This window comes from Hylobates moloch, unplaced genomic scaffold (assembly GCF_009828535.3).
Source record: "Hylobates moloch isolate HMO894 unplaced genomic scaffold, HMol_V3 SCAFFOLD_4, whole genome shotgun sequence".
In the NCBI taxonomy this organism is placed as follows: Eukaryota; Metazoa; Chordata; class Mammalia; order Primates; family Hylobatidae; genus Hylobates; species Hylobates moloch.
Window position 1 is genome coordinate 137,085,008 of NW_026652279.1, and position 15,645 is coordinate 137,100,652.

A 15,645-nucleotide genomic window follows, 5' to 3' on the forward strand; every position below is an offset into this window, starting at 1 on the left:
AACTGGCATTATTTCCACTAGAAACTCTTACTAACTCCAGCCATCAGTGATCTGAATAGTTAAGATTCTCCTTTGATCCAATTAAAAGGGTAGGGATACACACACACACACACACACACACACACACACACACCAAATTCATTAGTTTGTAGGTCCCAACCTCCACTGATCTGGTTTGGCTCCGTGTCCCCACTCAAATCTTATCTTGAATTGTAATTCCAGTGTGTTGAGGGAGGGACCTGTAATCCCCATGTGTTGAGGGAGCGAGATGATTGGATCATCAGGGTGGTTCCCCCATGCTGTTCTTGTGATAGTGAGTGAGTTCTCACGAGATCTGATGGTTTTATAAGTATTGGACAGTTCCTCCTTCACACACTCTCTCTCCTGCCACCTTGTGAAGAAAGTGTCTGCTTCCCTTTCCACCGTAATTGTAAGTTTCCTGAGGCCTTCCCAGCCATGTGGAACTGTGAGTCAATTAAACCTCTTTCCTTTATAAATTACCCAGTCTTAAGTATTTCTTTATAGCAGTATGAAAACAGACTAATACATCCATCCACCAACTTTTGAATTGACTTCTGTGTTAAGTGAAAGCTCTATCAATCTGTCCGTGTTGAAATTCTTTTCACTCTATGTGTGAATTCTGCCATTCAAAGAGAGATAGCAAAGTTCTACTGCGATCACGGGATCTGACTTGAAATGGAAAGTGAATGTTCAGAAGAGATAACATTGCTAAATCCATTGCACATTGAGTGCAAAGGGCTATTTTTGGATCTGAAGATGGAAGCCTTTAATCCCTTCACTCTGCCTCAGCCCAGGTGCCTGCTGGCAGCATAGCTTGTGTAACTATGGGCAGAGAACAGAGACCATGGCCTTCCTGTTGTTCCACTTCTTCAAAGCTTCCAAGGAAGGAAAAAAACTTTATCCCATGCTCTCAAAAATGAGCTGTTCAGCTCATCTTATCCACTGCTGCCATCCATTGTCAAGCCACCAGTCTCTCTGTAGTTGTGACTCTTGATTTTCATAGTCCAAGTAATTTATTCATGTTTCTCAAGCACCGTTGTGTCCCTATGTGGTAACAGCGGTTGTTATGCTATTTACCAAATATATTTATCTCCAGTCATGCTGCTGTGCTGAGCTGGTGAAACGGGTGCATTCTTAATGCCTGCTTTCTTCCAGGTAGGCTCTCTGCAGCTCTTTGGCTTCTGCTGAGATAACCTGGATGTTTCACAAGGCCAGAGCTGCTGGAGGAAAGCTCTAGGTCCTTGCCATCTGGCCTCCCAAATGGCAGGGTCAGACGGGAGTAGAGCTACTTCCTAGCACTGAAGACCCTCGTTGGCCCCTACTCTCCTGTTCTTCCCAGGACAACTGGTGTACTTCAGGAGGTGACAGAAGTGGTTACAAAGTGTCCAGAGCTCCCAGGACCCATGATGAGCGGCTGCCTTTCACTGTAATTACCCTTCACACCACTGTTCAGCAGGGCCAGTTGGCAGTTGGAATAAAATGAGATTCTGGATTTAAAGACACATGAGCAAGAAACGATGTTTTAACTGGGTCATAGGACTGTAGATAGTCCCTGCCACCTCTGTACCTCAAGCCCCTCAAGAAAGATGCTGTTAGTCTCTCAGTGTTATTTCTGCAGTCTAAGTTAGAGCAAGCTCGAATGGATAATGCTATGTGGGTGAAACTGAAAACCTTTATAAGATGAGGCTAGTGAGTACCTGCAGGTCTTGGAAGTGTCCAGATGTTTCTCTGCAGATGGCAATATCTCTTTGTCAAATAACACTGAATATGTTGCAAGCTCAAACTAGATAAGTGTGTTGTTTTTTAATAGTTATTTTAAAAAAACCAGACAGAAAAAAATGAATTAAATTTAGCAAACATAAAAAAAAAAAAAAAGAAAACATGCCAGAGGAACATTAGGAGAGACAACATGAGATCAAATGTGACTTTATCCTAGAAGCATTGGCTCTGCTGCTTTTTGGTGACTGAGACCCAGATGTCAAGTCTCCCTGGGCACACTCTGCTTGTCATCAGAGAGTCAGTGCCAGGAGAGTAGAGACAATGCTGCCCAGTCACTAAGGGAGATAAAACAAATATTCCCTCGTACCTATGGGCAATTAATAAATATTTGTTGAAAGAATGCCTCCATGGAATTGCTCTCTGCCGAAGATATATAATAATGGATTATTCTCCTTCAAAGATCCATGAGATCCTCATGGATTGCTGCATCATCAGGGGACCAGTACTACCTTCGTATCAGGGAGAAGCTATGGCCATAGCCCATTGATTTTCTGGCCCTCCACAATTGAGTACAGAAATTGGACTGACATCTTAGCCTTAGATTTCCCAGAGTTCTTGGTCTATTCAAGAGGGGAGATCCTCAAGCAGATACCAGCTTCCCTGGTGAAAAGAAGCTTGAGCAGGCTTTGCTTACTGGTTATTTTTCCATCCCATTCTGAAATTTCACTGATGGGGAAGCAGAAGGAGGGGGAATAGTGGGGATGTTCAAAGCAGAAACCAAACTCTCTTTTAGAAACCATAAATTTCTTTTTTGGCTTGGCTAAAACAAATCAATGCATATACTCCATCTCCAAAAGAGATTAATAAGATAAATAAAAGTTTATTTGCCAGAATTTCTCTTGGGGAGAGCACTTTTTTTTAGAAAAAAAATTCAATAAGTTTCTTGGGATGGAGAGTGAGACCCAATGGTCATGTCCAGGTAGTAAAAGACAGTCCCTTAACCACAAGATATAATACCAGAAAAGAAACTTGTATGGCTCACAGAGGGAAAGGGATGGATGCAAGGGGAAGAGAGGATCAAAAGTAGGAAGCTCCACGGCAGCTTGGCAGTTAGAAGACTTAAGGAAAGAGATGTGCTCCCTTAATGATCAAGTTGGTCATTGTCTGTGCTCTGTTAATTCCCTTTTCTCAGCTTCTGCCCTAAAACTAACCAATAGAGTAATCATCAGTGAAACTGACATTTCTCGTTCTTTCTTTAGGGCATTTTAGTGCATTCTTTTGAGGAAATTCGGAGAGAGGCTTTTCTGTGTTCGGGTCAAGGTTGGGCAAAACAGAGGTGGCAAGTAGGGATACATAGGAGTGGCTAACATCTGCATTACAGAGTGGCAAGAGTGACAATAACCTATCTTAGCAACAGTTATATTTTTGTAATTTAGAATGCTGTATTTTATATTCAGAGTAGCTAAATTTAACTTAATTTGCCCTTGCTTGTAATCCTATCTTCTATGAGGTATCTTATCTGGTTCCCCCCAGGAGAGGTGAGGTGGTTAATGACTTGTTGGTAGATAATGCCATTTATGGGTGATTTCCTGTTCTCTCTAATGCATTTTATTCTTTATGTATTTTTCTAAGCATGATCCATGGCTTGGCAAGCTGTCAAAACAGTCCCCTATAGTGCTGCATGCAGAGATACTACACACTCTTCCAGCACTGGATGGAAGTAGTTCTGAGTTACAAAAATAAGAAAATAAGATTACAAGATAGAAAGAATTGTTCATTGAAAGAGAGGATAAACATAAAAATAGATGGGAATAAAGAGCCGTTTGCCGTGTCTGTAAGAAAGCACTAGAGACACTGTTGAATACAATATCCTTAGCATTTATACAGCTCTTCATATTTTTTAAAGTGCTTCATGGTAATTAAGGGTCATTAATCAGATATTAGCTGCAGGTCATTCAGTGAATTAACTGTTGATTTAGGTTGAGAGCTGTGCATAATTCTGGAGATCGGAAACAAACATGACTCATTCTATGCATCTCAAAAACTGTTACTTTCTTGCGCCCATTGAGAGTTACTATGTGTGAGTTCTAATTATGAACACCAAGATCTACTTACTATTGCATAAATTCACAATTTATATGGAATACTAACCACATTTACGGAGACAAGACTATGAAAAGAAAATCTAATTGTTAGAACTGTCACAGAAAAAGCCATCACAGAACACCCTCCCTCTCTCCACATGGGAACATGCTGGCATTTCATAGCCAGTAGAAATACACAAAGGAGTCTCCTTCCCTCTCTAGGTTTTAACATCGGTTTTTACTTGGATGTACCAAATGGTTCTAAAGGAATCTGGATTAAATATCCATTTCACTGCAAGAGAATGCCTTGTCTATTTGGGTAGTTCTATGAATCATAACTCAGTTTATCTTTAGTCTAACCAGAAAACAAATTATACATATCAGACTGCAATTTATTTGGCATGTTTATGTCTAAATATCAAGAAATGCTAGTTTCCCTCTAGTATTTCTATGTACTGTTCTTTGACAAATAATCACAAGTAATTGAGGTCTGAGAGAAGTCATAGACATTTAGGGTTGAATTTTAAAAATATTAATGGAGGCTCCTTTGGCTTTGATGCTTGAATATATTAAGAGCACTACGATTCTTATTGATTTTCCTACAAAGCCTTTGAAACTGACTATTTCTCCCAGTAAAACCTCCACATTTCCCTCTTTCATACAACTAGGCACAATCTCTGCAGCCGGTCAATCTGGGTTTGAATTATAAATCTGCAACTTACTAGCTGTGTGAATTTGGGCAAGTTACTTAGCTTCTCTGCCTCTCAGTTTATTCATCTGTAAAATGGGCAATATTTATTTATTCAATTATTAAGAGGATTAAGTTAACATTTGTACAGTGCTTAGAAAAATATCAGGCATATTTTTAGTATTACGTAGGTATCTGCCAAACCTATTAAAATTTCACATTTAAAAATACTTTGCTGAGTTGTATGTAGAACGTATTCTATAAGTGTTTTAATTGTTTGCTAAGTATTTTTAAAATTCACATTTTAAGATATTTTGCAAAAACGTTCAGATTTCTTTTATTTGGCAAACAAGCAAACAAACAAACATTGCTACTAGTAAACTTTAAGGAACAAAAATGAGCGAAATTTGCACTACAAAAACTTTCTTAGAAAGTACCAGGAGTGTGAGAGCTGGGCAAGAGATTTGGTGTTGGCTATGAATTTGTTGTTGAGATGGCAAGAAACTGAAGGGCTAGACTGCGTTTAGCGTCTCATGAGCCATCCACAGCTGAGGGTTGTTGAGAGGTGTGTTTGAAGCAGGGAGCTTGAAGGTCTTGGAAAACCTTACTCTAACGAGGTTTTTAAGCTCCACTCACACCCTATTTCAGTGTGATCTAGATGGAGGAAAGATCAGCAGCCAGAAAGATAATAGGGGAGTGATTTGTTCCAGGAATGTTTAAAAATTCTAGAAGTTCTCAAACAGTAATTTTCATTAAGTAAAACATTCAAGTTATACAATGAACTTTTAAAGGAGCAAGTTTTGTCTACAACAAAAATTGGAATATAACAGGCTATGAAAATTTCTAGAAGATTGCATTCTATTTAGAACATTTTTCTTTGGAAGTGAAAATACCACGATACTAGCAGAATCATACAAATGAGGTCAGGAAACCAAAATGTGCACCACTGACATTTCAGCCCTGAATCCATTATAAAAACAGTTGCTTTTATCTTAATTTCATTGGCTAATACATTTCTGATTTTTTTTTTTAACCAAGATTGTCTCTGAGTCCCCTCCTACTTTTTTTTTTTTTGAGATGGAGTCTCCCTCTGTTGCCTGGAGTGTGGTGGCGCGATCTTGGCTCACTGCAACCTCTGCCTCCCAGGTTCAAGCGATTCTCTCACCTCCCGAGTAGCTGGGACCACAGGTGCACACCAGTTAATTAACATGCCCAGTTAATTGTATTTTTTTGTAGAAACAGGGTTTCTCCGTGTTGCCCAGGCTGGTCTTGAACTCCTGGGCTCAAGTGATCTCCCCGCCTCAGCCTCCCAAATTGTTGGGATTACTGGCATGAGCCCCCAATCCCGACCCCTGCTTTCTCAGTTTGGGAGATTGTTCCCCCTTCACCTCCCAGTGGTAACTGATCTCTGTTCTGTATCAGTGCAGTATTCTGAAGAGATCCTCCTCTCCCCACAAGGCAAAAGGTTTGTTCTCCTTTTACTTCTCCCTCAGCCAAACTTCTCTGAGTGAGACGCCTATGGCTTGTTACTCACTGCCAAGCTTATGGTGGGAACAGAAAGGACCCACCCCTTCTCAGTGACAGGTGACATTTGCTTCAACCCCTTTCAGAGAAAGAGTGGATTTAGCCTGAGAACTGGGGTGAGCATGGGGTGGGGATGTTTCCTCTCCCTCCCACTGCCATATAAAGCTTTTGCTTCTGCGAGAACCATCTGGTGAAGTAGATGAGGCTTCATGGCTGACATGGTTTGGCTGTGTCCCCAGCCAAATCTCATCTTGAATTGTAATTCCTATAATCCCCACCTGTCAGGAGGGACCAGGTGGGAGGTAATTGAATCATGGGGGTGGTTTCCCCCATGCTGTTTTCGTGATAGTGAGTGAGTTCTCACGAGATCTAATGGTTTTATAAGCCTCTGCATTTTCCCTGCTGGTTCTCATTCTCTCTCCTGCTGCCCTTTGAAGAGGTGTCTTCTGCTATGATTGTAAGTTTCCTCAGGTCTTCCCTAGCCATGTGGAACTGTGAGTCAATTAAACCTTTTTTCTTTATAAAGTACCCAGTCTTGGGTAATTCCTTATAGCAATGTGAGAATGGACTAATATAATGGCTGTCGAGAAGAAAGAGGGGTTCTTGTTGACAAACACTGCAGGCCCTCTGTTTTTGCTGTTAGTGCTCAGTGGAGGCCTGCAGAAAAGACCCTGTGAATAAGAACAGTTTCCCCTGTGTCAGGGGCTCTCAGGGATTCCTAACTGATCCTCTGCTAGCCCACATTTAGCCTCTCAGAACGCATTACAATTACAGCTTTTTTTTTTTTTTTTTGTCTTACTTGCTTTTATTGTAGTTTTTCTTCCTCCCAGGATCTGCCAAAAGTGAAACAGTCATGAATCTTGTTTATCCCTGGAGGAGGTTGTCACCCTTTATATTTCACCTGAGGGCCTCTGATGGGCTCAAGGGAAGTTATAATTTTGAAGATTTGACTTTTTTCAAGTTGTTAGGGTGAGAGCAATATTCTCTGTTCTCTTGCAGCTGAATGAATTTTAAGCAGAAGCCAGGATTAAATCTTAAGTCCTCATTGTGCTGTCATCTTTCATGTTTCTATGACCCAGGCAGAAAATGGGAAAAAGGCAAGAGTTCCAGAAATTTAGGGTAATAAGCAGTATTTTACCCAAACAAAGGAGTATGCTCATTTATTTTATTAATGATGCATTAATAACTATGTCCTGTGCTTTGCCACATGTTCAAAAATTTCTCCTTAGCTAGCCTTTTCATGTGGAATTAATCACAAACCTGAAGCCAAAGCCGCTTCAGTTTGGTCCCAAAACACTTTACTCAATATCTCCCACATGCTCTGCTCCACCGTGGGCTTCAGCCACATGAGTTGGCAGGCCTGGGAGGGGAGTCAGATTTCCTGCGATGGAATCCAGACTGTGCCACTTATTAGCTCTGTGACCTGAGGCTACTTAACCTCTCTGCTGCTCAGCCTCCTCATTTGTAAAGTGAAGAAAGTAATAGTACTTACATCATAGGTTTGTTATAAGCTCCCCAGCCTCATTATTTCAATTCCTCTGAGAACCTCATCTGCAAAAGCAGAATATATAAAATACTAATATTCAGCATGGGTTCAAATTAGTAGTCACCTTTCCCTTTGCCTTTCCTAAGATTAGCTTATCGGAGCCCCTAAGAAAGTTATACCATTTTAGATAATAGGTGGTACATTTAATCCCCTAAGGGCAGAAGGTGAAGATACCCAGTTTGAAGAGCTCTAAAATGTACCCCATCACTCCCAAATCTTCTCTCTCAATATTGTTATTAGCTTGTAATCTTGTTATTCCCACTAAGCAATTCTGCTAAGATTAAAGAACGATCGATTTGAGATTCTGGATATCTACGGGGTTTTAAAAAATATCTATTAATTCTCTGCTAGTATATGCTCTGAAAGCTATTCATCCAAAAAACAATTGAGTACCTACTATGTGTCAGAAATTGTCCTAACCAGATGGTAGCATGGGAGCCTAAGGCTTTTTGCCTTACGAGCTACTCAAAAAGAAGAATGAATTGAATAGACTATAGAATTCACTGGTAAATAGAGAAAGGTATCAGCAGTGAAGCATATTATTGCATCACTGTTTGATACTTCTAGTCTCAATAGGAATCATCATATTGATGGTTTTGATGCTTTTCATGTTTGCATTGAAGAAAAAATAGTCTGCTGAGATGATTTTTTTTTTTTTTATTATACTTTAGGTTTTAGGGTACATGTGCACAATGTGCAGGTTTGTTACATATGTATCCATGTGCCATGTTGATTTCCTGCACCCATTAGCTCTTTACAAACTCAAATTACATGTTTCTGCTTTGTCATATAACTGACATTTAATTTTTTAAAATGCCTACAGATAGTTCAATCACACTTTTAAAGAGGTGTGAATCCAAATTACAGCTACACTTTTATTATCAGAACTCTTTTTGTTTGTTTTTTGAGACGGAGTCTCACTCTGTTGCCCAGGCTGGAGTGCAGTGGAGTGATCTCAGCTCACTGTGACATTTGCCTCCCCGGTTCCAGCAATTCACCCTGCCTCAACCTCCTGTGTAGCTGGGACTACAGGCACGTGCAGCCATGCCTGGCTAATTTTTAAAAATACTTTTTAGTAGAGATGGGGTTTCACCATGTTGGCCAGGCTGGTCTTGAACTCCTGACCACAGGCAATCCACTCATCTCGGCCTCCCAAAGTCTGGGATTACAGGCGTGAGCCACCGTGCCTGGACTAGAACTCTTGGTTACTAAAGTATTCTGGTTAATTGGGTATTCTTGTTATTATGAAAGATTAAACTGAAAATGCATGTTTCAATCATTTGGCTGAAAATCAGTCTGATTTTTCTTTCCTATTATAGAAAAAGTAGTTGAAATAGGTTTTTTGTGGCAGTTTTATTTTATATTTTTTAATAATGTGGCTTAATAGCTCACAGTCAGACTTCAAAATTTCAGTTATCATTTTAGAGCACTAAAAATTGAGACAACATTGTGGATTAAACTTAGAGTGACTTCAAGTTAAACCTGAGAAGAAAAGAGGCAATGTGATTTAGTGGATGATACATATGATTTGGAGCCAGAGAGACCTCATTTCTGCTCATGATTTACTATATGTGTATTTCTGGGAAATTTACTTAATGTTCCTCAGTAGCCTCAGTTTCTTCATCCTAAAATATAAATAAGAATATATGCCTTGTGTATTCTTTATTTCTCTTTCTGTCCTTTTTTTTTTTTTTTTTAAAGAGTCTTGCTCTGTTGCCCAGGCTGGAGTGCAGTGGTGTGATCTCATCTCACTGCAACCTCTTACAGCAGGCCAGGTCTCACTAATGCAGGCCTCCATAACAACTCTTTCAGCATTGACTGAGTGGTTAAATGAAACATTAAAAGCCGATAGAGCCATAGAGCCAGTGCCTTTATACAAAGGCTGGAATGTAACAAAAGCCCACCAAGAGTTTTGCCTAGGCCTGTCCTGAGCCTTAAAGCATGACAATATAACGAAGGAATTCTTAACGGAAACCGTTTAGGATTAAACAAGTTTTATTGGGGGTCTAATTTTGCAAGTTGCCTCTCAAATTTCAATTTGGAGAATTTGGGTCAGGTTATCATCAGGACAAGGGCACATTGTCTGCTAGAGAGAATATTTCTGATATGGTCACCATCTGTGTTTGCTCTGTGTTTGAAACAACCTCATTAGGAATTATTTGAAGAAACTTCCCAGACCTCCACAAGTTTATCGGGGGTCTGAAGGAACTCCCCAAACCTCTATGACTTAGCAGGAGACGAGATAAGGGTAATCACCTCAGCAACTAAATCCATTTAGATGAAGTAAATTTTACTGAGGCTCCAGAGGAAGGTCTTCAGGACTCAGATCTTAGTTGTAGATTAAAGGAAATTAATCACTTATGTCTTCAGACAAATGCACACTTACACATAGACATATAGCTTAGAAGGTATATAAGCTCTGAAAAACTTTGTAATTTTGAGTTGGTCTGGTGATAATTTCCAGGGCTTCTCCCTGTAACCAGTTACAGAAATAAGCTCCCTTTTCTCTCAGGTCATCTGCTTCTCGTTATTGGGACATGAGAATAAGTAGCCTGACCCTGGGTTTGGTCTGGGAACACTCCGCCTCCCAGGTTCAAGCAATTCTGGTGCCTCAGCCTACCAAGTAGCTGGGCTTACAGGCATGTGCAGCCATGCCCAACTAAGTTTTGTATTTTTAGTAGAGGCAGGATTTCACCATGTTGGGCAGGCTGGTCTTGAACTCCTGGCCTCAAGTGAGGTGCCCACCTCAGCCTCCCAAAATGCTGGGATTACAGGCATGAGTTGCCACACCCAGCTTGTGTATTGTTTAATCATGGTATGACCAGATGAGATCTTGTGTATGGTAGGCCTGGACACAATATGTACTCAGTGAATGATCACAGGCTGATTGTTACTGTTCTTACTTCCATTATCTGCTGTTTTATTTTGTGATTAATTACTCTTATAAAAGTCATGAGTGACCTTAGGTTTAAGAAGATAGACTGATCACAGATGTTTATCTCCTTTTTTCTCTCTGTCGTCACTAGTATGATAGTAAAAGAAGGGAAAAAATACAAATTGGCAAGAATAAAGACAACTATAGAATAGGAGAAGGGACATTTTGAGAATGAACATTTGAAAATCAGGAAGCAAAACTGTCCTCTCTCACTCCTCTCCTGCTGTGTAGGCAATTAGAGCTACAGCACTGGGTTTCTACTCTCTAGTTATAAGAGCATAAGTTTCTTCCCTAGAAAATTTGTACTGTGGAGGTGTAGGACTTAGAGATTTATCAGACAAAAACATTTAGTGTGGCGCTGAAAATAGGGAAAATTAACAATCTGTACCTACTGCCTTCTCCCTTGCCCAGAAGCCCCAAATTCAGAACACCAGCAGTGAGGCCACCATGTATGCCAACCTGGATGTGCACTGTTCAACGCTAAAAGCCACTGTTGACATTATAGTGTTGTATCCTTATGACAATTTTTGGCAAGTGACAGAAAAAGGCCTTATTTTGCCAAGTGAATTCATTATGACAATTTTCTAACAGTTGGATCTAAAGTGTCTTCAGGAAGGTAGGCCTTTTTCTGAATCACAGACATGTACTTGTTGGGCTGGTGACCATTATCAGCCATCAATTTTCTGTGATATCCCCCTACTGTTAACACCACGTTACACTCATAGAAGACTGAAGAGTTCTTCACAATTGCATGGCTCTAGAGTGTAAAGAAAACAAAATCTTGAGACCAGTTATTAAAATACACCCACCTAATCATCCTAAAATGAAGTCCTGCTCAAATGCTCAAGGCTTTCAATCACTTTCATGTTTATGTTTTTGCATTCTCACCATGTTGCCCAGGATGGTGTTGTGGTATTGAACTCGCAGCCTCAAACAAAACTCCTGCCTTGGTCTTGCAAAGTGCTGAAATTACAGGTGTGAGCCACCATGCCAGGCCCCAATTACTATCATGTGAACAGACAACCTATAATCATGCTATATTTGGGGAATCCTTCAGATACAGAGGAGAGATCTAAGTAAGCAGAGAAAACAAATAGATCAATAAGAGAAAATGTAAGAACAGAATAAAACAGGAATAATAGCCCCCCCAAAACCTCAAAATAGAGACGTGAGACTATTATAAACAGAATGGCTAAAAGAAAGGGATATTAGAAATTAATACGAAAATTTCAGAAGGGTTAGAATGTAGGTTAAGCCAGTCTTCTAAACAGTGGAGCACAAAAGAGAGAAAGATGAAAATATCGATGAGAATGAATCCAAGAGTTTGAACATGCTAGGCAAAGAGCTTCAGAAAGGGAGAGTTGAGAAAATAAATGAGGACTGTGATGTACATTTCAGAGTAATAACAAAAGAAAAATGTTGAACCCCGAGTGGGCTCAAAAGGGCCTAAACAAGTATTTATACTAATTTAAAATGCAAGCTTGACAAAGAGCTTAATGGAATTCTAAAGCATCAGTGACAGAAAATACTAAAATTTGCATGGAGTTAAAATGAGTTGCTTATAAAGGGCTGAAAATTTGTTTGCACCAGACACTTCAGCAGCTACAACATGCTACAATACAGGAAACAAAGCATTCACAACTACACAGGAGATAACATTCCACTCAGAATTCTCCCACCAGCCAAACAATAAGGTGTGAGGGATATTTACAGGGGACAAATACTCAAATTTAGGTTTTATCTATTCTTTCTCAAGAAATGATTTGGGGGTGTTCTCCTGAAAAAATAAGAAAGACAAAGGGAGATAAATAATTTAGAAAATATCAGATCGGCCGGGCGCGGTGGCTCACGCTTGTAATCCCAGCACTTTGGGAGGCCGAGGCGGGCGGATCACGAGGTCAGGAGATCGAGACCACGGTGAAACCCCGTCTCTACTAAAAATACAAAAAAATTAGCCGGGCGTGGTGGCGGGCGCCTGTAGTCCCAGCTACTTGGAGAGGCTGAGGCAGGAGAATGGCGTGAACCCGGGAGGCGGAGCTTGCAGTGAGCCGAGGTTGCGCCACTGCACTCCAGCCCGGGCGACAGAGCGAGACTCCGTCTCAAAAAAAAAAAAAAAAAAAAGAAAATATCAGATCAAACTCAGGAGGATGATAAAAGAAAGTCCAAGGATAGTAACTGTGCATCAACTCTAGTGAGCTAAAGGCTTGATTGTAATGAAAGGATAGAGAATATCAGTAGGTGGGTTTCCAAGGAAAAGGGATAGTCAATAGAATAGCAGCAGATGTGTTGCTGTGGTTGGGCAGAATTAAAAACATGTTAAAAAGAGAAGGGGAAGAGAGAAGAAAAAAGGCTAGAAAAAAAGGCAAATTAGAAACTCCAGAAAAACAAAAAACAGAAGTTTCTACAAGATACACAAAATATTCACACTATACTGCTTGATAGTGAAAAATATGTAGTTATAATGGTCATATTCGTTTAAAATAATTACATAGCAATTTGGTAGGGTGGGAAAGGAAGGTAAGAGGTAGATATCAGAGAACTAATCCCCATCAATCATAACTAGAGTCAATAATATCAAAAACTGATAAATATAAAAAGTAATATAAGAACAATATTTAGAAATGTAGAGGTAACTTATACAGAAATTACTTTTAGCCAGCATTCTTGGGGACTGGGAAAGGATGAGACAGAAAAGATAATTTTTTATTATAAATTCAGTACTATGTAATCTTTTTTTCACTATGTGTATAAATAAGGGCGATAAAATTAAAAAAAATAGAGGTTCACATGACTTCCATAGAGGAGGGTTTCATCGTTGTTTGAAGGTACATGATTTAATTGAGGGCATATAAATATTTATGGGTGCATATGTATATATGTGTATATTATGTGTTTTATGATCTTTGACAAAAATATGGAAAGCTATATATTATTTTCTATATAGTTTCATTAATTGGGAAGGGAAGTGAAATACTTGGAGAGAAAAGGAGGAAACATTTGTCTAACAAATATTATACTATGCTTTCAAATTGCAGAAATTTTTTAAAAGTTGTAAAACCACTGTAATCATTTAGGAAAATCTAGAAAGATTTAGAAAATTGAAGGAAATACTAATATTATTGTGTGCTTTGCCAAAATATATTTAGTTTTCTCTAATTGGGATTATGCACAAAACTTTCAGAGGTTAGCAGACTTCCATTATAAACAAAGGACAGGATTAACTGTACTGTTCTATTTCTAGTTTCAAATCTATCCCAGTTACTTTACACAACCAAATTCTTGTTATTTTTCAAAGCCTTGGGAAAAAAAATGTAAAGTCACTGTATTCATGCTATTTGAATGAGTTCTTAAAAGGAATTTTACTATTCTTGTTGGGAAATGTTATGAGTGAGATATGCGCTCCTGACTTTATTCATATTTTCTCATTTTTTCAGAAGGCAGAATTTGAAAATGAGCTCCAAAACATTTCAGTGCCAATTTCTCTACATTTGTTTCTTTCTAGAAATAGGTGAGATTCACTTGCAAACAATCCCCTCTTCTATGAATTATCTGGTACCTATTTTTTTAGACACTTACTGTGAAGTACATTGTTATGTCCAATTTTATATGAGGAAGTGTGGTTAAAAAAGAGTAATTTGCCTAAGAGTAAAACATGAATAATGGCAAACTAAGAGTCAAACCCAAAATTTTTTCTACCCCATACTTCAATGGAGGGCTACATAAAAAGATAAGATTAGTAATCCCTGACCTAATTTTTTTTTCCCGAGAGAGTGTGCCCTCCCTCAAACTTCATTCCAGAGTGTATGTTCCCACATATGATACACACGTGCATTTTTTTCAATGTACCACAGAGAGACCAGCCACTGGAGGTATTCTGGATAGTAGTTAGCTAGCCTTGCCTTGATGACTTCAGATTATTTGGGTATATCTACCTGAGCGTTTTGTGTGAGAAAGATGGATTACAAAAGATTCCTAACATTACTTTGTTTACTGAAAAGTTAATATGCCAACAAAAAGAAAATATACTTCAAGGTTATGTTGAAGCGTAAGCAAAAATAATAAAGTTAGCTTCTTAGGGCTGGAATTGCAGCCAGGTATAGGGTGAGGGTATAAACTTTTCTGAGTCAAGGAAGGTTCATTGTTAATTAGCCTTACTGTGGTGACTAATATCATAAGGTGTATGTGTTGCAAATTATCAAGTTTTACACCCTAAATATATAATTAATTGTCGAATCTACCTTAATAAAGCTGGAAAAAATCATTGTGCTTATTTGTAGGTATCTTATTCAGCCTAGCTCTGTGCTGGATACACAGTAGTTCTATTGGATGACATAGCATGTACTCAACAAACATGTGTTGCTTCATTGATAGAGAGCTGGCTTACTTGGTCACAATGAAGAAAACCACAAAAGATTGAAAATGAAGATTGTAGTCTAAGAAGGTAGCTGTCACATATGGAGAATTCACCATGTGCCTGTCATTGTGTTAAGGATTTTATGTGGAATGATTGACTTACATTTTAGGACAACCAGTTGAGTAGATACCATTATCTCTATTTTTAGTATGAAGTGCTAGTGATGGAATCGGTTATGGAGATTATGCTCTGGTGAGGCCTAGAAGAGAGTGAACTGAAGGAGAGGTAAAGGATCATCACCCTACTTTTTACTATGTCATTCCAGCTCTCTATCCGAAAGATGAGAGTACCAATAGTCCCCATATCTGTATCACCAGGTGTGCAGAAGATTCAGCTTATGAAGTATTTAGATTCTCATTTATAGAAAGATGTTATGCAAATTCAAGGAATTAATAAATGTCTTCAGCGTGCTGAGCCATAATTCATTCCTATACCATGTTCCCCATTTTTAATGCTTAAAAAATGGAGATCACTTCCTCTATCATTCATTACAACTGTTGTTAGAGTGACTAATCTCTTGACTCATTTCATTTAATTTCATCTCTTTTGTTACTCTTAATCCTTTATGGATATTCACTCTGATGCTTTCTGGGCTGAAATGAACTTCTCACTCTTTCACTGTAGATTTTTCTTGGCCAACTGTACTTATTTTACTTTTTTTTTTTTTTTTTGAGATGGAGTCTAACTCTGTTGCAGGCTGGCATGCATTGGCAC

At 39.0% G+C, this 15,645-nt stretch overlaps 1 long non-coding RNA gene across 1 annotated transcript in view; it reads left to right on the forward strand.

Moving 5' to 3' along the window:
• Positions 1 to 6,462: 6,462 nt before the first annotated feature.
• LOC131383326 (uncharacterized) overlaps positions 6,463 to 15,645 on the forward strand; it is a 31,697-nt gene continuing 22,514 nt past the window's right edge. Inside the window, exon 1 of the long non-coding RNA XR_009213298.1 lies at positions 6,463 to 6,493. This is a non-coding gene — a long non-coding RNA (uncharacterized LOC131383326). The remainder of the gene's footprint in view (positions 6,494 to 15,645) is intronic.